The sequence below is a fragment of the Halichoerus grypus genome, chromosome 2 (genome assembly GCF_964656455.1).
Source record: "Halichoerus grypus chromosome 2, mHalGry1.hap1.1, whole genome shotgun sequence".
NCBI classification, from domain to species: domain Eukaryota; kingdom Metazoa; phylum Chordata; class Mammalia; order Carnivora; family Phocidae; genus Halichoerus; species Halichoerus grypus.
Window position 1 is genome coordinate 32,680,359 of NC_135713.1, and position 24,036 is coordinate 32,704,394.

At 38.2% G+C, this 24,036-nt stretch overlaps 1 protein-coding gene across 4 annotated transcripts in view; it reads right to left on the reverse strand.

Moving 5' to 3' along the window:
- The window catches only part of OXCT1 (3-oxoacid CoA-transferase 1), a 171,800-nt gene that overhangs the window by 114,833 nt on the left and 32,931 nt on the right, over window positions 1–24,036 (reverse strand). The window lies entirely within an intron of this gene.

Genomic DNA, 24,036 nt, shown 5'->3' on the forward strand with positions numbered 1-24,036 from the left:
AAAAGGGCATTTTACAGCAGTATGAAATGCTCCAAGTTAGTCTGCTATTTTGTAATTCATTAAAAAAAGACAACATAGCATTTTTATATCAATATAAAAAGAACCTCAGAATAACAATGATCAAGAAAAACTAAGGTTAATGCTGTTGGGGTCAAAGAATTATCTTTCTGGTACCAAGAAAAACTATTATCTTGAAGACTGCTGGGTGCTCAGTTCAATATATACCATACCCAAAGCAAAGAACTATTTGCTTAAATGAACTAACTTGTGCAAGGTGAGTTGCACATGCCTACTAAACTAATAACTGAACTCTCCAGAAGTTTCGAGGTCAAGTTGCACTTTTTATGCTATTTTACCCTGTATGCCCATACCATACTCCTCCTCCAATGAAAGAATACCAGGGGTTACAAGAGTCATTTTAGTTATTTTGCACTGCTCCCACATAGCTGAAAAAAAAAAAAAAAAAAAAAAAAGAATGTGGTAGATAAAAGCTATCTTCAATGATAATTAGAGGGTTCTTTTTTTTTTTTTTTAAAGATTTTATTTATTTGACAGAGAGAGACACAGTGAGAGAGGAAACACAAGCAGGGGGAGTGGGAGAGGGAGAAGCAGGCTTCCCGCCGAGCAGGGAGCCCGATGTAGGGCTCGATCCCAGGACCCTGGGATCATGACCTGAGCCGAAGGCAGACGCTTAACGACTGAGCCACCCAGGCACCCCAATAATTAGAAGGATCTTAACCAAAATCAAACAAAAATTCCAAGTAAGAGTCAGTAAACATGGGGGGATCCAAGCTGAAATAGTGGGTAGAGATGCATACCTGCATTCATCTGAGAATGAGTTAGAGGGAGGCAAGGGATTCCCCATCACTGCAATCTGTATCTCCCCCCCTAAGGCCTCTCTATGCTCTGGTATTTCCAACTCAGGGTGGTGACCAGGGAAAGAGGAGGTGGATATAGGAAATGCGGAGCAGCTAGGCATTATCACTACTTCTTCAAATAGTTGGAATTTTAGCCATCAGAGTTCATTCATATTTTTATACATATTTAATTCAAGCCTTCAAAGAGGCTCTGGACTTCAAAAACTTGTTTATCCATTAACCCATTATCCTGAGGATTTATATGAAGACTTATTATTCATGAAAATATTGGCCACAGCATTTGGTAAAATAATAATGAGTTGGAAACAACCTAAGTCGTCCACAATAGGCTAATGGTAAAATATATATGGTACATCCACATGATGGATCAATACTTTAGTTTCCATACTTATGACACATAATTTAATGTTTCATAAAAATGAAAGATTTTTGTACAAATAAATATTTACAGATATGTTCTTTGGCACAATTATCTCTACACCTACAAAAAACCTGAAAGCAAATACAAGGAAATGCTAATAATTATTGCCTCTGGGTAACAGTACAAGTTATTTTTCTTTCATTTCATTTCTATAATCAAGGGGTGAAAAACCTACAGAATTTTTTTTTTTTTAAGATGCAGCAGACGCGAAGTAAGGAGGTTCCCAAACTGGGGAATACATTAAGTGGAGGATGTCATAAATTCCTTAATTAGTTAGACATGTACCAAAGGACATGTTAAAAAGCAAACAGGAACTCAAAGAAAAACTGTGGTTTGTAAACTCTAACAGCGCTTACGACATTATGAAATGAATTAAGGAAACTCTTTTGCCTACGCTTTTTAAAGATAATACGAATTATTCTCCTGATGCTGTTCCAAAAGTCCAGGCCCTCATATCTCTTGCCTGAATTACTACAGCAGCTTCCTAATCAGTCTCCTTGCCTTTGCCCTTCAGCAAGGACAAGAAACGTAATGGAAAAGAAAAAAAAATAGTAATACTTCTCACTTAAACCAGAAATGCTGATGGTAACCAATCACTATTGTCTTCTGATTCCAAAAAAATAAAGTTTTGCCCCAAAACACCAAATGAAGACAAAGTTTCTTTATCGAGGGCAATGACATCATGATTTCACAACAAATAGGGTGACAGAATGTGTCCTGACAAAAGAACTCTGATGGAAAGCAAGAATCTGGTTAAATGTAATCAGTTCTGTGCTTTGTCATCCTGATAGAAGTGATTTTCCTATTGTAGAAAACGCATGTGCAGCATTTGTCCAAACATCAACACTCAACAGTATTGAAAACTTCTATACAAAAATCAAAGCTTTCTCAGAGTCGGTTAGCAGAGTTAATAGCAAAGGAAGAAAATATTTGAAGTACAAACTGAAAGAAGAAAACATATGTTTTCAGACAATCTGTGAAAAGGGTTTAAAAAAACCAGAGAGGCAGAACTATCTTAATGCAAGCTACTGAAGGGACTGAAGCCTTCTCTGCTGGTCTTGTGTGATTTGGAGAAAGAACAGTAAGGAGGAAGCAACGTGGGGGGGGGGGTGGGGGGTGGGCAGGAACAGTCTAGTGAGATCAGGCGATAACATAAGAGCTAAAGGAAATCTGAAAAGAAAAAGAGGAGTAAAATGAGCTTGTTAAGAAAAAAGTAAAAATAAAAGCTCACAAGAGCACTCACTAACCATGGCAGAAATGTGCCTCCTGGAATCAGAAGTGGGAAACAGTGGGTAGAGATGCATACCTGCATTCATCTGAGAATGAGTTAGAGGGAGGCAAGGGATTCCCCATCACTGCAATCTGTATCTCCCCCCCAAGGCCTCTAACAGCGGCCTTACTGTTACAAAGTAACTGTTTCTTTAGAAAGAAACAGTCTCAGTGCAAAGCAGTGAGCAGATTTAAATGTCCTCAGACAAGAGCAAGATGGAGGACAGGTAGCTAAGAACAACCCAGAGTCTTCCCGGGGCACCAGGCACAGTTGCTACGCAGCACCATCTGGTTCATCTAGAAACCCAGACACTTGAGGCATCTCTAATTAGTACTTGTCTTCAGTCATTAGCAGGAAAATAGAGGCTAGGAAATGTTAATTATTATTGATTTGAACTTTGTTTTAAAAAGGCTTTCTCTGCCCTGTACCCTTCTTAGTTTATCATTCCGAAAAGTTTTATTTTAAAGCTCAGAGAAGGATAAGAATTAATCCTTGGGCGACAATGCTTTTGTTTTTACTTGGCAAACAGTATTTATATCTCAGGTAAGGGAACAGAGGAGCTGCAAGGCAATAACTTTCTCATTTTTTTTAATTTTGTTTTAGTGACAACCTGAATCCGCGATCGCCACAAAAAATGGGCCCAACCCTGCCAACCTCACTGTGACACAAGGTGAGGCCTGTTTTGGGAGCAAGGGGAGGAATCACACGGCAGGGTTCTTTCCTGAGTCATTTTAACGTTCAACACAGGTTAGGATGAATGTAATTCTTTTGCCAAAAAATAAAAAAACCAACAACAATAAGCAGTAATGTCTGGAATCATGAAAAACCCTGACCCCAAATTAGGAAAAGCTGTGGAAGACCAGAAAAATGGAAGAGGGAAGCATGAGCAATAACAGAAAACATTACAAATTAGATGCAGAGGTGCTCTGGATGGTAAGATGGTAAGATGAAGAGAAAATGTGGCGCAAAAGGGAGGTCAGCATGCAGGGTATCCTTCCTGAGAATCCAAAAAAGGGGGGAAAAAATTTCCAAAGGAGCAAGAAGGTGCATATTGTATTAAGCTTCATGCTAGGGATGATATGATTAGTACAAAAATAAAAGATACAATGGCATGGAAGCTAAAAGGGCCTGGAACAAATTATATATGGTCTTAGATGTCTATACACAAAAGTGCAAAGACTGAAAAGATGAGTGGCTATTAAAGAATTTGGAACCTTAACAACAGGGGTAAATATGATTGCACAGTCATTACTGAAACCTGAGATATTCTACAATGTTCAGTGAAAACAAGCTGACAGAAGAACATGCTATCTCAAGAAAAATATGCATGTGCCCGGGAAGCCACAGACCTAGTGATGAAATGTGGTGAAGTATATCTAATGTGAGTTCAAAAGGAGGAAGAACATCACACTAATGGCCATATAATGAGTGCTCACCAAACTAAAGATGTAGAGGACATACTTTTAATAGAATGTCAACATTTCTGAGAAATAAGATAGTCATATCATGAGAGGCACTAATTATCTGAATATCTTCTGTTCATCATATTCCTCTGATAAATTCTATATTGCCTTCTGACAAGTTCTATATTTCAGAAGGAAAACGTGAGAGAAATCATGATTCTGGACCTCTAACCAATAAGGATAAACTTGGTAAAGTAGAAATAATGGAACCCTGAGAGAAAGTGACAATGTAAAATTGGAATTTGTACTAGACCAGGAACTGAATCCTGGACATACAAAGAAATGTATCCTGGTCTTTGAAGAAGAGCAGATTTCAAAAAGTTGAGAAAAAAAGAAGCAGGATCAAGTGGTCAGAAACTCTAAATGACAAACTTAAGAGACTTTCAAAACCCCCATTCTGACAATAGGAGAACGGACCACCTTGACAATGAACAGAAGAGCACATAAAGAAAAGTGTAAGAGGTGATAACATGGGTAACTATGTGGTTCTGCGTATCTCACAAGGGCTCACACAAAAGACAGACAAGTATGATCTAGGACAAAATGAGAGTCACATGAAACCTTCAGAGGTGTGTCAAAAGGCACAAAATTGGAATGAGAGGAGTCATATACAAAATGCTACAGATGATGAAAGAGTGGTTTCTGGGGTGATTTTGCTGTTGCTGACGGAGAATTCGGAAATGGTAATCAGCACTGCTTGACACAGATGATAGAAACAAGTACAGCAGTTCGACTCCATCTTGCTCCTGACTTCCCCATCAGCAAGAAGGAAAGGGCAGTACTAATATGGTTAAGGAGAAACTGAATTCCAAGAAGAGATGGATTCTCTAATACTAGGCCATAGACAAAATGATATACCAGGATTCTTTTTTTTTTCCTTCTTAAAGATTTTATTTATTTATTTGACGGAGAGATAGAGAGCACAAGCAGGGGGAGCGGCAGAGGGAGAAGCAAGCTCTCTGTTGAGCAGGGAACCCGATGTGGGGCTAGATCCCAGGACCCTGGGATCATGACCTGAGCCTAAGGCAGACGCTTAACCGACTGAGCCACCCAGGCGCTCCTGATATCCGAGGATTCCTAAAGAGCCTGATAATATGGTCACAGAATTATAATCAAGTGAAAAATGGTAGCGATGTCAGCAGATGGAGAGAGGGAAATAGACTCCTTTTCAAAATAGGGGCTCGGATCACAACATTATTCTAAAATGGATTATTAAACAGATAGTTTGTAAGGTCATGAAACAGAGAAAAGAATATTGTGAGGCACCAGTACAAGTTTCCCCCAGACCACACCATGCAGCATGGACTGCACTAATCTGCAGATCAGGCTAGCACACTGGCAGGCCCAGAGAAAAGCAGTGTGTGATTTCACAAAGAACCTGACCAAGTTCCTCATGAAAGAGCTGTACAGACTTAGCAGGGAAATGTGCCTTGGATACATTCACTTAAAATCAACAAATACAAATTAAGCACCTACTAGATATAGCAATGAAGAAAACAGACAGGGAGTCTGCTATGATAGGTAGCAGACAGGTAGATAAGTACTTGAAGAATCACAGAAGTACTTGATGGCTTGACAATCCTTAGAAGTCTCCAATGCTGTGCTTTTTAACCTTTTGGGGGGAAATCTGTAGTTCTTTACAAATCCGATGAAAGCTACACACAAAGGAGTTTCCTGATCTATAAAATCCTTCATGAGATTTCAGAACTTTGGTCCATAAACACCCCCCCTACTCTCCAGCCTCAGCTGGACCCCAGATTAGAAGAGAAGCCCACTCGAGTGGGATAAGGTCTTTGGTCCTATCCTGTTCAACATCTTTATCAAGACCTTAAATGAAGACAGGGAACACATTCTGAGTCCACTGTGGTTCAGAGGAAAGGGTCTGCGTGCAATGGGCAATTATGAACAGATATATTTCCATCTCTGTCAGAGAAGACAATCTCAGGCTCATGACCTCCCAAGTATTTAGCAAAAGTTCAAGTGACAAAAACAATATTCGAGGAGTCCAAACATCCTTTTAATGTTCCAAGAAGAGTCTGCCCCTGGAGAAAACCAGTATCTTTATACCATTGTTATAGAGAGTCAGTTTCTCCTTCTTACAATCAAATGAGTTCTTTCATGCAATTATAACAGGGTGCCAAGATAAAATTCTGTCTAGTTTTAATAGCAAGAATAATTGTACTTCACTTGATCTGATCATTAGTTTCCTTTATATGATATGTACTATCAACTATGTGAGTACTTTCATTTTTACTTGACATCTTGTACTCACTCATGTTTGCCATGACAGTATGATTTTTCAGTCTAATTCCAGCTCCATTTTAAAGCCCTACTATTGCTTTTCTTTCTTCATATAGCCCTACTTTTAAATGATGTTGTTTTGTATATATTCTGTGTCTTGTAAGCTACTTTAGATCATCTCTGGAACAAAATGGGTAAAAATTAAACAGTGCATTTATTAAATTGGAGAATGATACAAGGCCAGAAAAAAAGAGCTGACACTATTAAGATAGAAATACTACCATCTGGGGACCCCTGGGTGTCTCAGTCGGTTAAGTGTCTGCCTTCGGCTCAGGTCATGACCCCAGGGTCCTGGGATCGAGCCCCACATCAGGCTCCCTGCTCAGTGGAGAGCCTGCTTCTCTCTCTCCCTCTGGTGCTCCCCCAGCTTATGCTCTCTCTCTCTGACAAATAAATAAAATCTTAAAAAAAAAAAAAAATACTACCATCAGGTCTCTACTGGTTAGGAAAATAAAATGGGCCAATATTAACTGAATGAAATTCAGCAGGGAACAAATATTGTAAAATAATACCTGGCCTAATAATTTTTTTGAAGTGGAAATATAAAAGGGTTTACCTAAGCACCAGCACAAAGACTACATGTGACAGAAACACCCAAAAAAATGCCAGAAAAATTTTCCTTTCTCCATCTGCTGTCCAGCCTCAGAGTTCAGGATAAACACCTTAAACCTCATGTCCCTCATTACAAAATAAAAACAATCCTTCCTCTCTACAATGTCTCATCTGAAACATGGGATGAGAAGGAAAACGGATGAAGCAGTTTGAACTCATTAAAAGAAAAGCTTTACCTAAAAATAGCTTAATTTACTAAAACTATGATTAGCCACAAAATTAATAGGCCATATTGATAAAAAAAAAAAAGTAGGAATATTACTTACTTCATGGACTACCCCAATAGTTTTTGTAATGGGACTGTATTTTTTTTTTTTTTTTTTTTTTTTGAGAGACAGAGAATGAGAGAGAGAGAGAACATGAGAGGGGTAGGGTCAGAGGGAGAAGCAGACTCCCCACCAAGCAGGGAGCCTGATACGGGACTCGATCCTGGGACTCCAGGATCATGACCTGAGCCAAAGGCAGTGGCCCAACCAACTGAGCCACCCAGGCGCCCCTGGAGAAACTGTATTTTAAAAACAAACTGTAAAGCAGGGCGCCTGCGTGGTGCAGTCGGTTAAGTGTCTGACTCTTGGTTTGGGCCCAGGTCATGAACTCAGGGCTGTGGGATCAGGCCCCATGTTGGGCCCCATGCTCAGTGCAGAGTTTGCTTGAGATTCTCTCTCCCTCTCTGTCTGCCCCTCCTGCTCGTGCTCTCTCTCTCCAAAATAAATAAATCTTTTAAAAAAATAATAAAAACAAATTTAAAAGCAGTTTATAAGTATTATTTTCATTTCTGTGTACTCTTATATCCAAACAGTCTAGTCCATGATGGTTTTTTTGCTAGCATTTTTTTTTAATTTGACCAAAAATGCCAATCTTCGCTAAATATGTGATTTAATAACATTTAGGCAGTATTATAAATATCCAAATTTTATTTGTCATATCTTCGTCTAATAGGAAATTTTATTAGGGCTGTAGCAAATCCAGAGAAGTAATTAAAAGGAGTACATCTACCCAAAGGAATTAAAACACTTCTAACACGTTCATTCAAAGCACCAGTCTTATCTACAATACTAAGGGAAAAAATTACACCATTATCACATACCCCAAGGAAAACATGATATAATTAAAAGAATTAAACTGGGAACATTTTTCAATGAAGAGAGTTATAGAGAAACAGGAAGAGAAAGTCTGTGTTCAGCTTTTACAGTCACCAAAAAACTGCCTATTAGTGATGCCAACTGAAACTTTGAAAGGTTACTCTTTTAAGACTGTTTCCTTCCATTTGGGGTTGTTAATCATCCTTGGAGCTAAAAACCCAGTATTTAACACATAAACTGCAAAGTAGAATTGGGTTAAACTCTAGCATTTCCGGAACACGGTTCACGGTTGCTTAATCTAACAGAGATTGGAACTAGTATTCACCTTGTGAGACTCGATAATTCCTAAATTTAAAATCCTTCACCATGTGGGAAAGAACAAGAGCTTTCTTTTTTTATTTCACCTTTTCAATGTTCTCTATATGTTTTCATTCTATAAAGGAGTAAGCAAAGGCATCCTATTCATTTCATTTCATCCTATCTTATTTCATGAAGAACATTAAAATGCCATGTTTCTTTTTCCCTGATTTAGTATTAGGGGCGCCTGGGTGGCTCAGTTGGTTAAGTGTCTGCCTTCAGCTCAGGTCATGATCCCAGAGTCCTGGGATCAAGCCCCACATCAGGCTCCTTGCTCGGCGGAGAGTCTGCTTCTCTCTCTCTCCCTCTGTTGCTCCCCTTGCTTGTTGTCTCCCTCGCTCTCGCCCTCTCTCTCTGTCTAATAAATAAAATCTTTAAAAAAAAAAGGTAGACATAATATGTAAAAATAAACTTCAAGACAATATACCTTTCCCACCCCTCAGTGTACAATTCCCAAAACTAGATCTTTAAGTCCTAAAGAAATTCACATACTCATCACCTTCTCAGCTGTGATGTTAGCAGTAAGAACAAGGAAATGCCCATTCCCTCCCTACAAACAGCAGGTACACACAATCGGTTTTATGGCTGGCATCACTTGGTTCCCTTTTTTTCCCACAAAGAATTTCAGCCTCTAGTTATCACTAGGAAAGCAGAGCCAGTCCTGCCTCTGAGGTCATCGTTCACAGCAATGACTGAAAAACCTACGGTGAATGAAGCTGATGAACTCCCAAATCTAAAATGTCTTTTTGGCATATACAGCTCATCCCTGAAACTCAACACCACATTTGAAAAGTTAAGAATAATAATTAAAAGAAGCACCCTGATCTTTTAGACAGAATTTCCCTCCATTAAAGACAAGCAGCTATGGTTGATGGTAAACAGTAATTTGTTGATGCCAATACTTTTGTCCATATGATTCTAATGCCACGTATTTTATCCACCTCTCCTATACTTAAAAAATAAGGAGACGACAGAGTATGATATAGAGTACTGGGTCTGGGGTCAGAAGATGTAGATTCTGGTTTTAACCCTAATGTCATCTAGCACTGTGTTCTTATGTGAACCACTTAAAGTCATTTCATCTCTAAAATGTGGAAGTTGAGTTTTAAATGATGCCTAATATTCTTGCCAGTCCTTACATGCTGTAAGTCTACATTAGTTCTCGGATGTGCTATAAAAAGACCTTAAAGTATGCAAATTAATGTATCTTTTTAATTACTCTAGGTTGTTGAACACTAAATCATTCCCCTCTTACTGGGTGTACTTTGTTCAACGCAACACATGATTTTAATTCCATGCCACTTAGTTACCTTCCATATTCCTCTGGACTTACATGTCTGCTAGGCCAACTCTCACCTGAGTAAACAGTCAGTTGCATTTACAAGGCCAGTTTATTTGCCACCAGTTGATTACCCGCTACATATCTAGTTAACTACCATATGGTTTGTTCTACTTTAACTGCGTAATAAAAGCCTATTGAATGAGGCACACTATCTATTCCAGCCAGCATTAAAAGGCACATCTTGAGATAAAATGACCCCAGGGAAGTCAGAGGAAGCTAGTCACAGTAATAAGGAAAGGAATTACAGAACACCTGGTAGCAGATTATCAAGTCTCTCAGTTAGGGCCTGACAAAGGCCTCAAATATAAAGCTGTCAGGAAGAACCACTGAGGATAAGGCATTTTTGCTTCCTTAGACCACAGCAGGATAATGATGCCAATCAAGTGGAACGAGCAGAACATTTCTAAGCCTGCAAAGTATTGCTTATATTTTAAAATTGCTGGCTCAGTGACTCAAACATCATTTAATGAGCATCTATTATGTGCCAGGCATCAGGTCAGATGCTGGGGATACAAAGATGAGTAGGACAAGGTCCCACAAGGTGCTCCTGGTCGAATGAAGGAGATAGGTAAACAGCAAATCACAGTACAAGCGGTGATAAATGCTATCATAGAGGGAAAGCTCCACTCAGAATGCAGAAATGAACCACAAAAAGAAGGGTGGGGAGGGCATTTCAGGCAGAAGAAATGGCGACAGCAAAGTCCTGGACTCAGGAAAGAATGTGATCTGGGGGAATGTGAAGAGATTTAGGGCATGCAGGAATGGGAGCAGCAGAAAGAAGTCTGAAAATTTCATTTTATGAAATGAGGAACCTAATTTTGGAAAAGCTATCAGAAATGGCAACAGCTATCCTGAACAAAAAAGAAATGTGATTTCCTTCATACTTCAAAAAAACTCACAAGAGAGTTCACCTTAAGTAATATGCTGCTAGAGCAGTTTCTTTTGACTATTGAGGCTTCTCTGCAGAAAAGAAATTTTTAACAACTTGGCAATTACATCCTCTCACTTTTATTAATTTTTGGTTGTGCACCTGGATTTTCTAGGGGCCTAGTAAAAGGACACTGGGAAATCTGAATATATTCTAATTTTAGAAAGCTGCCATATGCTATGTGCTAAAACTACAATAATGATACATGCTGAAATGTGTTTATAAGAAATATAACCAGTAACACAAAAGGGGTCAATGAGTAATGCTTATCACTTTTCCTCTCACACATTTCTTACTTAAATCATTTATGTAAGCCATGACTTTAAAATGCCTTCTTTTTTAAGCTATACTCTTGAACAAGAAAGATTTGGGAGAGTAACTCCTTTAAAAAAAAAAAAAAAGCAGCCAATTTTTAAAATGAAACAATCTTGCATAAGCCCTAATTATCACTTCAGTATTTGTAGACGAGATCTATATTTGAAGTGGAAAAAATAACATTTTTTGACAAGGTCTCTGGAAGGAGTGAGGAAAGCCACTATTATTTTAATAGGAGTGACTTTAAAATCACAAGCTAAATTCTTAACACCAACATGGAATAAATCAATAAGTAGGTCAAAAGTTGTTAGGTAAACTAAAGGAGAAAGTAAAATGAGTAAAAGGAGTCTTTGTCCTTTTTTGCAATAAGACAGTTTTGTGAGAGAGTATCCCCTCGATTTATATCAGTCATACTGTGCCTTACTACTCAATAACCTTTTGGAGAGAATATCATAGGTAAAGATTCCAAAATCATTATATTATGTTAGAAATTCCCTCTGGCCTTTTCTTGCCTTTCCTTTCTCAACAGAATCTATGTCATTTGCAGTGAGATGATTTTGTGAGAAATCATGACCATAAGTTTTAGAGAGCTGTCTCAAAACAGTGAATCAACAAAGCACTTGACTCACACCTTATTTTAGGAATGGGTTCGTTCTGTGGGTATAGCTGCCAGTCACGGTTACGTCTCTCTGAGAGCCTTATCCATCTTTACTTCCATAACTAAGTTACTGCTATGGGTTCAAGATGCTGTTCCTTTTGGGAAAAATGAAACTAGACGAAACCAGAGAAGGAGACAAACCATAAGAGACTCTTAATCTCAGGAAACAAACTGAGGGTTGCTGGAGTGGAGGGGGGTGGGAGGGATGGGGTGGCTGGGTGATAGACATTGGGGAGGGTATGTGCTATGGTGAGTGCTGTGAATTGTGTAAGACTGATGAATCACAGATCTATACCCCTGAAACAAATAATACATTATATATATTTAAATAAAAAGAAACAAAATAAATGAAAAAAGGGGAAAAAAGAGAGAGAAATAGAGAGACAAACCAAGAAACACTTTTAACTACAGAGAACACACTGCTGGTTACCAGAGGGGATGTGGGTTGGGGGATGGGGGAAATAGGTGATGGGGATGAAGTAGTACATGTATCATGATGAAAAAATAAATAAAATGACTTAAAAAAAAAAAAGATGCTCTTCCTTTTCTAGTTTACTAGCTAGAGCCAATCTAAGTTCTTTCCCAGGGTGGAGCAGCTAGGAAGATAACCCCAGGAAGCTGGGTTCAAACCACAGAGCCTAGCTTCAGATCACACATCAACTACAATCCTGCACTTCCTCTTCCTCACTCATACAATTCTTCATCTGAGTGGGAGATTCTAGAACCTGGGAATGAAATACTAGAGACATTCCCTTTAAAAAGAACAACAGTCATACCAACAACACATAAAATCACAAAAGAAAAATAAATAGCCAATAAATATTCAATTTCCCTTGTCATCAAAGATCTATAAATTAAAACCATAGGGCAGCATTTTTTACATAGCAAATCATCAAAACAATTTTAAGTATAATATCCATGTTGTCAAGAATGGTTCAAAAGTGATACTTTTATATACCACTATGGGATAATTGAAATTACCTTCCTAGAGAATAATTTAGCAATATTTATCTAAAGTTTGTAAAATGTTTATGCACGCACACAAAAAAATTCACTTCTAGAAATTTTGTCAGGGGCGCCTGGGTGGCTCAGTCGTTAAGCGTCTGCCTTCGGCTCACGTCATGATCCCAGGGTCCTGGGATAGAGCCCCGCATCGGGCTCCCTGCTCAGCGGGAGGCCTGCTTCTCCCTCTCCCACTCCCCCTTGCTTGTGTTCCCTCTCTCGCTCTCTCTGTCAAATAAATAAATAAAATCTTTAAAAAAAAAAAGAAATTTTGTCAAAGAAAATAATCAGATGTGCACAGAAACAAGAACACTCACTAAAGCACTGTCAGTAATAGGGAAAGATGGAAAACAACATACAAGTCCAACAACAGAGATTTGTTAATATAAATTTGAGTATAACTATTGAAATAGCCTTTTTGGGGGGAATATTTAATGACCTGCAAAAACATTCTCAATGTTTTATGTCGTTAAATATATATATTTAACATATGTTATGGTCATATGGTCATAATTTCATAATATATATGAACAGGAATTAAAGAAATCAAGCCAAGAGATATCCAATTCCATCATTCCTTCAAAGCCCTTGATTCCATGTAGGAAATGTCTCTACATCCCATTTTGGCCCATCCACAGCCAAATATCCTTAGACCCGTGAGCCAAGAAGGACAGTGTCAAATGCCTAGAGTTCTAGCCCTCCTTTACAATACACCACTATAAATATATGCAGAAACAAGGCCAAGAAATAGAAAGGGGTCCTGTGGGGTTGGACGCACAAACCCATAGCCCACAACAGCAGGCAGGATCCCACAGCAATTACCACCTTTACCATTAAATTTAGCACCCATTGCTCCACATACAACTTCTAATTTCTAGGTGAGCCCTGTCTCATCAACTAGATTGTGAGACTAAGATAATCACTGTGTCATACAGAGCAGAGCCCTATCATCTGTGAACTTAACAGTCATGTTTTTTACTATATTCCCAAACACCTCTGATTTTTGTTGTTTTGGTAAGCTACAAACTTGACTCAACCTGCACCTAGAATGCACTTCTAGCCGACTGTCCACTTCCCACATTTAAGTGAAGTGTTGTTTTTATCTCTACGTGGTCACGTAGGACCTTTTAAAGAATAAAACTTTTATTTCTTTGTGAAAGTCTGCACACAATACCAGGAAAGTGGTACTTGGATATTTGGGACAAATACAAGAAACCAAATATCAAATTCAACAATGGCTCAGACTGAGAGCATGAACAAGCCCACTACATATTCTATAGGGTAACAAATAAAAATAGGCAATTTATTAATCTTTCAGGAAGGGTTACAAGCAGCAGAGTCGGTTAGTACCAAGCAGCTCAGTTGGTGGATTATATGGTAAGAGCACGTTCAGTTTTGTTAGAAACTGCCAAGTTGTCTTTGAAAGCAGTTTTACCACTTTGCATTCTTACCAGCAGTGAAGGAACATTCCCATATTTCCATTCTCTCTAGATTTTGGTGTTGTCAGTGTTTTGGATTTTAGCCACTCTAATGAGTGTACAGTTCTATCTCATTATTTGAATTTGAAATTCTCTAAAGACATATGATGTTGGCTTATCTGCCGTATGTATAGGTCTTTGTATATATATACTGTTGTACAGATCTTTTGCATGGATTGTGTTTTTGATGTGTATCTAAAAAGGCATTGCCAAACCCAAGGTTACCTAGATATTCTCTTAGTTATATTCAAGGAGTTTTATAGTTTTGCATTTTATATTTAGGTCTGTGCTCCATTTTGAGTTCATTTTTATCAGTTATTTTACAAAAGAGAATTTAAATAAGAAATTGGAGAACTGAAAAGGCAGGAAAGCACTGAGGTGACACCAATTTAGTAAGTCCAAGAGGGAGCAAAAGGAAGTGACTGGAACTGGTACTTGGGAAAGGGGCTTCACAGAGCTGGGGTCCAAACAGCTAAAAGATGGCATGGGGCAGCTAGTGCTGGTGACTAAAAATCAAGACGAGGCTAGTACTGTGAGTATGGGGGGAAAAAATCAGGAACAAGAACCAAATGCCACTGCACACTCATTCAGGATTATTGTGTCTTCATAAAGAATTGGTCCCTTTATCATCATGGAATATCCCTATTCCTGATAATCTTCCTTGCTCTGAAGTCTGCTTGTCTGATGGTGATACAGCTACTCCAGGGTTATTGTGATTAGTGTTAGCGTTGTCTTTCTTTCTCTACCCCTTTACTTTTAATCTATCTGTGTCTTTATATTAAAAGTGGGTTTTTCTCTTCAAATGGTATTGTTTGCCTTTAATATGCCTTAAAATGTTTGTTGAAAGCCAGACATGATGTACTGGGTAAAAGAAACTGAGGTAAATAGGCCCTGAAAGTGAGGTTTTATGCTTAGCTAGCTGGAGTTTAGGTTGTGACTACTGTTTGCTGTAGCTATCGGTGTCAGAGGCCCAATTTTTCTGTGATGTCCTTGTTTTTTGTCTCCTCATTTGGATTTCCCTAGAGACTTCTTCTTAAATAAGGTCTGAGATAGGAAAATCTTTTAGTTGTATTTCCCTATCATGATATAGGAGCTCTACTGTGTGGTGGCCATTGTGAAGGTGGGGAGGACAGGGAAGCATCCACAGTTTTGTGATTAGGTCTGTCTTCTAGGGAGACTTTGCCCCCCACTGGTGTGACCTTCACTAGTGCTTCTCAGTTTTGTGGTTTCTCCCTCCTTTAGGAAGATGAGAGGCAGGCAGGGCTGGGCATTCCCCTTCCCACACCTGGAAGGCTAGAGAGAGCTGGAGTTGGATATTTCCTTTTCCCCACGTCAGTTAGGCTCTGATGAAAAAGTTTCTCTTGAAGGCAGGCCTTGTTAAGAAGATAATGAGATGCTCTGGGTATATTTCAAAATGGCCACTTCCCCCTCCTCCTGCCAGAAGCACAAGGAGATTTTTCTCCAACCTTTATTGCGAGAATCTGCTAGAGATCCTGGAGGTAAAACCCAGGAAAGTATGCCCCCACCCACCCAAAATGGGGCCACCTCAAAGTTTTTAACTCTCAAGCTTGTCCACATTTAGCCTCCAGCAATTCATCAGTTAGTTTAGGGTTTCCTACCCGAGTGTCGGTTCCCACAGCAATTTCTCCTCCAGTATGCTCTGATTCTCTGTATCAGCCTGTTTGTCCCAATTCTGGAGGCAATGGTTTTCCTTGCAACCTCAATTCCCTGATGAATCTAAGAAACACTGTTGATTTTCAGTTTGTTCAGTTTTTTATTGTGAGGACAGGCTTGGTGACTTCCAGGCTCTTTAGATGCCAGACCAGAAACTGGAAGTGCCTACAGAAGTGCCCTCTTATCCAGGAGGGATATTTTCCAAGATCCCCGGTGGACGCATGAAATTGAGGACAGTACCAAACCCTATACATATTTTGTTTCTATACATGCTTACCTATGATAAAGTTTAATTTATAAATTAGGCATAGTAAGAGATTAATAACAACTAATAATCAAATAGAACTATAATAATATACTGTAATAAAGGTTATGTGAATGTGGCCTCTCTCTCTCTCAAAATATCTTACTGTACCATAGTCACCCTTCTTCTTGTGAGGATGTGAGATGATAAAATGCCTACATGATAACATGAAGTGAGGTGAATGATGTAAGCATTTTGATCAGTATCGTTAGGCTACTACTGACCATCAGAAGGTGGGTCATCTGCTTCTGGACCGCAATGGACCACTGGGAACTGAAACTGTGCAAAGTGAAACTATGGATGGGGCAGGGGATCTCTCTATTTTTTAAGTAGATAATCATTGCCAATATCTATTACATAGAATCCTAAAATTTCTTAGAATCAAACCATCGTATAACATATCCACCTCATTTTTAATTGGAGGAAAACCATTCTAGCTTCCCAAATGTGAAGGCTCTCATTTTATAGCTGTTAGGGGACTATCTTATTTTATAAGTTTTAAGAGGTTAATACACTGAATGATTTCTAATTTTGTGTTTATGGAAGCACTCACTTTGTCCTGCAGCTATACTTAGTCAACTGAAAAATTCAATTCGCTAAAGATCTATGACCCTGCCAGTAAGGAGGTAGTAAATTACAATAAAATGTTAATATTGCAAAGTATAAAACAAAATGCACCTTAAAATACACCTTGTATCCTTTACTTTTGCTTAAGCATGTAAGCTTTGGAGGCAGAAAGAAATGTGTTTGGATCTTAACTGTCCCCCTTTACTAGCTTTGCTATCATAAAATTTTTCCCTATCCTCATTTCTTTCCTCTGTAAAATAAGGATAATAAAACCTAACTCAATGGATAATTATAATGGATGACGTAAAGTACTTTGCACTTAAGTGCACGGTATAAATAGTACTTGTTGCCTCTGTTGTTGTTATTTTTATTATTACAAGGCTATAACTCCTTCACCTGCTATTGTCAGTGCTGAAAATATTTCAACGACACAGAGTCTACTGCACTCTGTGTAGGGCATACCTTAGCCGTATTTATTCTACTTAGACCATTCTACTGCCCCTTCTACTTCCTAGGAATGAATTTCATGAAGAAATGTTTTCCATTCTATTTTCCTACGTCCTTTTATAAAACCTAGTTCTCATCAATCTACATGTAAAATGCTACTTTGTACATTAAAAAATATGAACCAACAAAGAAGAAAAATAAACAAAAACTTTTTGGATGCAAACATAATGCCAAAAGCATTGGGGAAAAAATCTATTAACAACTCAGAAGCTAAAATACTTTTTGTTGCAGGAACGGATTTATAGAACTGCTTTTAAAATTCTATTTAATACTTCCTTTATTTCTAAAGGTCTAATTCCACTTCTGAGATGCCAATTCTCAAAATGAATGAGGGTTGTAAATTCCTCAAACTGAGAGAAATTTAAATTATACCAAAACTTTCAAATTCAACAGCCTTAATCCTGTAGCTTTTTATAGTCAACCTGTATTTGTCTGAGTTTGGTAATGATGAATTTTTCTTCCCTGAGTTTTGTCTATGCCAGCAAAGCTTTTCCAAAATTTAAAATGAAATTCGAAACTGAAAAGAACTTTTTCACAATACAAGGCAAAACTTGTATCTTTCTCCCCCCAATTATTAAGGAAACTAAAATAGCTTCTTTAAATGAATAATGCAGCTCCTTTTCACAGAAAGCATCAAAAAGATACTAGAGTTCTTCACATCCCTGTTTAACTTCCCACCCATAGGATTTGGATTTAAAATTCTCTTCAAAGCAATTAAACGTAGACTTAAGTTATTCAGTGACAGAAGCTATGTCCTAATGTTAAATTTCAGAAACTGAATGGAAGAGGTGACCTACATTCTTGGACATGAGTGGTCTTGGTTTCTTCATGGAATGAACCACAGAGTAGAAAACCATTGCTTTCTAGCAGTTAAGTTATTCTTGTTTTCTAATCTTTCATTATTTCTCCCAGATTAAGCAACTGTTTCAAACCTTTTCATCTAAAAACAAACGAAATAAGATATACTTTTTTCATGAGTTTGTAAAAATTCAATAAGGCAAAGCTTTCATAAGGAAGCAGTGAAAACACACCTGCAGTCTAATTTATTTATATGTAACAGTGTGCTTTATCCTAAGGAATATGGAAAGTATCTATTTTTGAACACTTAGTCCCTCTGATGTTTGCAGGCTGTGGTGTGCCCATGGTTGAACATAAATCATCCATGAATATCTGAGTCCCTCTTTATTCATTTTGTTTCTCTTGTTCCCAAAAGAGTAACATGTTACTTTCATTCAAAAGAAGTCAAGATGGATAGTCAGCACAAGCAAGTTTCCTCAGGGCACAAACTTTAGTTTTCAACCCAAACCAAAATATTTGAAATCTTTTGGACAAAAGTACCAAAAGAGATAAGTCATTAACTAATGCTTCATTTAAAACATGACAGCTAAAAGAGGTCATCAATTTTTGAGCATATACAACTTAGGTTAATGACAGATTTATTAAGAACCTTCCTTTCTTTAAGGTGTCCATGACATTCCCCTTAAAATTCATCACACTTTTTGAAGGAAAGGATCAACATATTCAGGTTGATTTCAATGAGCCTTAAATATTAGGTAATTTACCGATTAAAGCTAACAATATATTTGAAGCACAATCTACGTTAGTTTTTTGATAACTAGGTTACGATTTTAGAAATTGGGGATCTGGGGCACCGGGGTGGCTCAGTCGGTAAGCGTCTGGCTTTGGCTCAGGTCATGATCCCAGGGTCCTGGGATTGAGGCCTGCGTTGGGCTCCCTGCTCTGCGGGAAGCCTGCTTCTCCCTCTCCCTCTGCCCCTTCTTGTGTTCCCTCCTTCGCTGTCTCTCTGTCAAATAAATAAATTTTTAAAATCTTAAAAAAAAAAAAAAAAAACAAAGAAATTGGGGCTCTTATGGAATTTTCATTCCCTTGGATCTCAAGAACTTTGGAAGACATGGAAAGAATAAGCAGGGTGAGCCTTGCCGGCTACCACACACGCACAGAGTTCCAAAACCATCCTCACTGGGTCAATGAGAACACTGGCAGTCATCTGAAGTTTAGTGACTAAAACAGCAGAAGGGATCAAGGTGAGCACATAGCACTTGAGAGCTTTAGAAAACATATTCAAATGCCCTTTCCCACTAGTGCTCAAAATAGACCCATGAAATGGGCAGACAGGAGATACTATAAAGAAGCTGGAATTTTAAAGTAATTTGTCCAAGGTCACGATGCTAGTGAGAGACAAAGATACAATTCTTAATCTCAGATTCTGTTCATAAAAAAAAAAAAAAAAAAAAAGATAAAGAAATACACTGAGACTCCTAAGAGCTCTGTCCCAGAACTTCTTTCCCTAAACGGTCTTTTCCGTTCCATGACTAATTATCAAATATATGTAGATTATGCCCAATAGTATAACTCCCTTCCAGACCTCTCCACTGAGCACTGTACGTACATGTCCACATGCACCTGCAAAGTTACCACCTGAATGCCTAAAAAAGCCAACTCACGCCTAGCAGAACCCTTGTTTCCCCTTCGGCCAAGTTTCCTATTTCAGGAAGTGGCACACCATTGCTCGAGTCAGGTTGAGGAGTTATTTTAATCTCTGACTTTCCTCTCCCCAGCACCCATATCCAGTGTATCAGCAAGTCTGATAGATTCCTCTGCCACAATACTATCTACCTCAATTCTATCACCCTTCCCCACCTGCACTCCACCATTGCCTCTTGCCTGGATCACTGGTCACCCTGCCTTCCTTCATGCCATCGTAAAACCCATTCCACACACAGTACCCACGCTACAACCATGACCCTTTCATTTGTGCTTAAGTCCCACCTCTTGTAAAATCCCACATACCTACCTACCTACATTTTCAATTTTGCAATTCTTCTTATTGATGAGCATCTCAAAAATAAAGCCTTGGTACTCGTCATAGCCTGCCAGTGGCAGATGGAGCTTGGAAAGTCAGGACTTAAACCAAGTCTTCCAAGTGTCCTTTTCTTTAAACCATTCAACCTCCTAGTGATCTAGCCCCAGAAACCTACCCATATCTCAGTTTTCGCATTTGTAATACTGTAATAAAACTGCCTCTCCTCCTATGTCACCTGGTGATAGGTAAGAGGATCAAATGAGTGAATATATGTGAAAGTGCTTTGAAAAACATAAAGCATGACACAAACAGAAAATGATATAAAATGCATGTTACTGCAGAAATGCTGCTTAAGTATGGAGTTTTCTGAGCTTCTGTTTACAAGAATGAGGAGTTAAGTAAATCTAGCTAAGATAACTGACTTTTGCCTCTTGTCACTAGAATATATGTAGGCTGGTTCCAGCCTTTTCTATCACTTCAGAGGACTGGTGCTATACAAGAAAGCACAGGGCTGCCCTGGTTAAGTCCCTGATCTCCCGATTTACCTTACCAACAAATACGAAATAACCAGACAGATCCTAAGTGTGTTTCTGACTAAAAACAAAACAGGAAGCTAAAAGCCACAGTTCGGAAGGCTGAGAAAATCAGCCTCACCATGCCCAAAGTCTCTCTACTCCTCTCCCTCCCTCTCTCCGGGATGCAGAGGGTACAGCTCCAGAGAAGATGAGAGCCCAGGGCTGTAGTGTCCCTCCCAACGCCAGGAACACAGGATGACTCCAACGCCAGCCAGCCAGCAGGAGCTGCAGCTGCATGCCAGACAAGGCTCAGGTTGCAGAAGTCCTGGGTTCCGACATTCACCTGGCTGTGCGCTGTGGACACAAGAAACTGGCCCTCAAGAATGATGAGACCAGTCAAACAGGCAGGAAAAGGCAAGATGCTTCTAATAGAATCAGTCCATTGATTCATGATAATTGAAAGTCAGATTTACTGACAAAGGCATTGAGATTTCAAAGAAATTGTAACAACTGTGGACGGACATGCAAGTTGTTGTATCTGATCTTCCTTTCATTATGGCTGCCCCCAAAAAAGGCTTGCCAAATTGCACATTCATTTCACTACCACACAAATTCTTATTATTTTGTTTAATTCTTCACTGATTTTTTTCAAACCAGTTATTATTCTATTTCAGTTCTACTTGAACCCATTGGTCTTTTAAGAAATAATACTGAGTGACATTTAAGATATTTAGACTACAGAAATGGAAATCATGCTGTAAATTAAGGGTCTGCAAACTTGTTCTGTGAAGTCCAGTTAGTATTTTAGGCTTTGTGGACTCTCACATATTCTTTTTTTAATAACCCTTTAACAATATAAAAACATTCTCAACTCTGATGTGGTACAAAAAGAGGCCATGGCCTATAGTTTTGCAACCCTTTTAAATAATAACTGTGAGCTAATAGTATACAGAACATACACAGTTACATATAATATAAATCAGTCTTTATTTAACATGAATCATACTGGTTCCACAGGTTTCTTTTTCCTGAAGTAGGTACTAAACTAGGAATGTTTTATATTACAGAAGGATGAGGAATACACCCTGATTATTTTTCATGAGGCAAAAAATTCTGCCCAGATATTTTTTCCCCTCCCTAGGTGGTCATGGATAAAAAATGTTCACTAAGAATTAATGAAGCATCCTTTACAATGTACATACTTAGAGTAAAATGTAAAAGCCTAAGTTTATACAGTGCAAGCTGATAAAATGCAAATTTGTGAAGCCTCAAAAATTATAAATAGACACAAAATCAAAAAGCCAAAAATAGAATAAAATTCACCAATCCATCAAAATAACACATCCATCCATGTGTTATTAAATGACTTTCAGGATTTCTGCACTAACAATAAAAAATAGCACCAAAATTTTATAAGGATAATGGCATACAAATGACTTGCTGTAATTGGTATTTCTACCCCACAATGCAATGAAGTCCATTGTACCTGAGATAATGGAACTCTCTCACATAGCTGCTGCATTGTAACCAAGCAACAAGAAATAAAATGTCAGGATTAGCACTTGATTTAATATATTTTATCATCAATAAACCATGTTTCTATTCTGCTATTCTTCTGGATGTAAATGGTCATTAGTCTAAGAATTATATTTAGTAATCTATAAGAGTATGCAAAAAAAAAGAAAAGAAAGAAAGCAGTAAAGTTAACACCGGGCATTCACCAAGTCCATTCTTTTTTAATATTTACTGCTTCTTTGGTGGAAACAGCAGAATTAACATAATTGTAATTCTACTACTGAGGTTATTTTTGCCAAACACTCAACTACAATTTGTCTTCATTAAATACATCTTCATTAGCATTCAGGTATTTTCAAACCAATGTAGCATTTCATGAAAATTCAATGGTCTTTAATGGTCATAAATGATCTTTAAATACTTTATTACTTTGAAATAAGTAGAGTCAATCAGTTCAGTCAGTTTAGCTGTGTAAGGAAATTATCATCTTTTCTGTCAAAAGATTATATATCCGGCTAAATTTGTAGCATAAGAAACTTACCGATCTCTCTTTCAGAGTGGTTTAGTAATAATTATAAAATGAAATACAAAGCATGAATAAAATCTTACAACTAAAAAACTATGAGAGAAAGAAATGTAAATTAAAAGGATTATATAACAGGTCTAAAAACAAAAATCAATGTAAATGATAACCACTGCTTACCACAACCGTCCCAAAAGTTAACAGCTGGGCAAGTGACTGCATTCTGCCAGGACTCAAGTGGGTTGGAGGAAAGAGGGTATTTGATCTTTCTATGTTTCAAACAGCTCTCTTACCTCCCCCCACGCTTTTTTAAAAAAGAATTTGTGTCAAGTGTTCAACTCAACTGGCCTGGGTTGATAAAGTAAAGAAGATTGGAATAAATAGTTTCTTGCTGTCCTCATTCTAGTTAACTAAATGAAGTAGAGTTTTACCAGGTAAATACTTAAGGGCAGTAAGAGATATTTACATATCATGCATCACACAGTGAATGTCAAACTTGACATTCTAGTCAGATTCTCACAAATATCATGTTTCCACATGTCAATCAAATTTGTGTGTGTGAATGAATTCCATACAGGAGTGACCACTAGTTGCCTGGGTATAGATATGTGTGCTCCAAATTAAATCTGTCTAATGAGGTCTCTTAACTGGTTAGAAGTGCTTGTCTTATGTGGAGAGAAGCTTTAATTTTTTTTGTTTAACCTACGTTTTTTCTTTTTACGGTCTCTTGCAAAAATGATGAGTTTCACAGCTTTAGAAGTTGTAATATCATAAGGCATTAGCAATGTCAAGATTAAGAATAAAAGACACTTGGGGGAAAGGAATTATGTTTATCCCTCAGGCATTTTTGTGTTCTCTAAAGCAGGAAGGAAGATAACCAAAGTCTCTAAAAACATGGATACATTAATTGGCCTGCTTGGTGGAGATTAAATGTTCACAGAATCCACTGAAGTGATTAAGTCATGTCATTAAAATCCACTGTGTTCCCACCTTCTAAATGTAAAGTGAAATAACAACCAGTTTGATCACTTCTGATAAGATAATTCATGAGGAGTTATCAATGCAAAGTTCTCCAAACAGGGCCAGAGAGTCACAAGAGCCTGGAGGCTCCAATCTTAGAACTATTCTCCATTCATCTCAGAGTTTTAAAGTCAGATTTAGGCCTGATCATCTCTTGGGCACTATTACAAAGTGAACTAAAAATACAAATTCTATTTCCCAAAGCCTCAGAAGGAGACATTGCTGTTCCCCTCAAGAAAGCTACCCTCATGGGGTGCTCCTCAGCCTACCACCCTGTAATGAACAAGGGAGAGTAGGTCATCCCTATTCCTCAAACCCACCAGCAATGCTCTTGCCACACGCCTCCCCACCTGCTACCCCTACCGCCTAGACTCCTCCCCCTCCAAGAGCTGAAGAGCTGGTGTCCTGACTCCCTGGGGGTCTCTACTCAGAAGGCCTTTTATTGATCACCTTATCTAAAACTTCAGTTTCTTCTCCTGA